This window comes from Gekko japonicus, unplaced genomic scaffold, assembly GCF_001447785.1.
Source record: "Gekko japonicus isolate JY-2015 unplaced genomic scaffold, Gekko_japonicus_V1.1 scaffold4075, whole genome shotgun sequence".
NCBI classification, from domain to species: domain Eukaryota; kingdom Metazoa; phylum Chordata; class Lepidosauria; order Squamata; family Gekkonidae; genus Gekko; species Gekko japonicus.
In genome coordinates, this window is record NW_015170394.1 from 96,888 (window position 1) to 99,270 (window position 2,383).

Below are 2,383 nucleotides of genomic sequence, written 5' to 3' on the forward strand. Positions count from 1 at the left end.
CAGTCACTGCAGGTGTGTGTGGGGGGGTATTTGTGAATTTCCTGCCTTGTGCAGGGGGGTGGACTAGATGACCCTAGAGGTCCCTTCCAACTCTTATGATTCTATGAAGTGCTTGAATAGGCAGACAGGAGTGAGAAGGGCTAGATCCGCATCCCCTTGCACGAGGGGACAGGAATCCAGCCCTTCTCACTCCTTTGTTAAGACAGCTCTGCAGATGGCCCAGACCAATCTATGGCTGCCGTCACACACACAACAAAAGAATCCACTTTCAGTCCACTTTCCAACAGGATCTTGCCAGTCCACACAGTAAAAATCCAGTTGGAAAGTGCTCTGAAAATGGATCGAAAGTGGATTACTTAGCGTGTGTGACCGCAGCCTAATAGTTTCCACAGGTATCAGGGCTTGCTCTCAGAAGTCACTCTGGCAGACACAAGCATTATGCCGGAAGCGGCCTCCCGCTCTCAGTAGCCATTCTATCATTCCATTTTCTGCTTGCTTCTTCCTTGCATTTCCCTCTCTCATCTCCCCTTTGCTGTCCCAGGATTTGCGCGTGCGCACACACACACACACACACACACACACACACACACACATATAAAAAAAGAAAAATGCTTCTGACACCCCCCCAAAATAATTTGGTTTGGAGTAAACAAATGCTTGAGAGACAGAGACAGAGAGACAGAGAGAGAGAGAGAGAGAGACAGAGAGCTGAAGAACAGGCGCGGATGTCGCAGAAGCCAGTGCTGGGGGCCTGGGGGTGGTGGTGCAGCAGCCAAATTTCTGCTTGGGGCAGCTCAACTCCGGTCGCCGCCTTGAGGCATTGCTCCATCCAGGAAGGCTTCATATACTTTTTCTCCACTGCTGCTGCCCGCGAGCGAGAGGTTTTTAAAAGTATTTTTGCCAGTGTTTTTAATAAGCAGGGTGAGAGAGCCGTGGAAGCTCATCCATCCACAAAGCAGGCAGCGCACGGGCTGGGGATAGTGGAAGCCTTGGGGGGAAATGTGCATAATCCCTGCCCAGTGCCCTTAGAGCAAGGAGGAGGCACAACCCATACAAGGACTCCTTCCTCTACTGGTGGAGAGAACCGGACTGCACACCCCTGCAGAGTCAACGTGTTCAAATACGCGGCATTCTGAGAATCTCAACCTGTCTGGAAAGTGTCTAGCCGTGCCTTGTAAAGGCCACATGCCTGCCATGGGAAGGGTTTCCAGCCCTCAAAGGTGTCACCCGGCATATAATTTCTGCTAACCCATTAGGGCCTGCTGGAACACACAAACCTGCCTCATACTGAACCGGTTCCTTGGTCCATCACGGTCGGGAGGGAACTGTCTACTCAGACTGGCGGTGGCTCTCCCCAGGTTCTCCAGCAGAGGTCTTCCGCATCACCTCCCACCTGGTCCTTTTCAACTGGAGGCACCAGGGTTTGAACCTACGGCCTTCTGCACGCCAAACGGATGCTCTGCCCTGATCTAGGCCTCACACTGAACAATTCCTGTGTGGAGCTTTATGCCACTCAGCAACAGTATGTGTAGCCTGGAGAGGAGACGACTGAGAGGTGATATGATAAGTACTTGAAGGGCTGTCATATAGACTCTATAGATATGTCCAACAGGTAGATCGTGAACTACCAGTAGATCGCGGAGGGGTCAGAGGTAGATCACCAGCCCCACTTGGTCTCCTGGTATAAAATAAAATAAGAAATGTTCGCAGTTCTTTCTGGATCTTTGTCTCTCTGTTTTGTTTTTGCTTATTTTGCTTACCAGTAAATGAAAGAAGGTGCATTATAAATGGAGGGGGCGGCGGTGGAACCCAACTTTAGTGGGTTAAAATCTAATTTGAAATTAATTTGAAACTTTATTTTCATGGTGGTAGATCACCGGCACTTTTGGCCGGAAAAAATAGATCACTACCTGTTCAAAGTTGGACATATTATAGAGGATGGTGCGGAGTTGTTTGCTGTTGCCCCAGAAGGTCGGACCAGAACTAACGGGTTGAAATTAAATCAGAAGAGTTTTTGGCTAAACTTTAGGAAGAACTTCCGATTCCTCAGTGGAAGAGGCTTCCTTGGGAGGTTTTCAAACATAGGCTAGATGGCCGACAGCAATGCAGATTCTGTGAACTTAGGCAGATCATGAGAGGGAGGGCAGGAAGGGTTGTATCAGTGCTTAGTTCTTGTGGGCCTTTCTTACACGCCCAGGGAAATGCCGATCGCCACGTTGGGGTCAGAAAGCAATTGTTCTCCAGGCTAGTTTGGCCAGGGATCCTGGAGGGTTTTTTTCATCTTCTGGGCATGGAATAGCAGTCACTGCAGGTGTGTGTGGGGGGGAATTTGTGAATTTCCTGCCTTGTGCAGGGGGGTGGACTAGATGACCCTAGAGGTCCC

At 49.9% G+C, this 2,383-nt stretch overlaps 1 protein-coding gene across 1 annotated transcript in view; it reads right to left on the bottom strand.

Moving 5' to 3' along the window:
• The window catches only part of LOC107116380 (microtubule-associated protein tau-like), a 21,481-nt gene that overhangs the window by 17,100 nt on the left and 1,998 nt on the right, over positions 1 to 2,383 (bottom strand). The gene's annotated exons all lie outside the window — the stretch shown is intronic.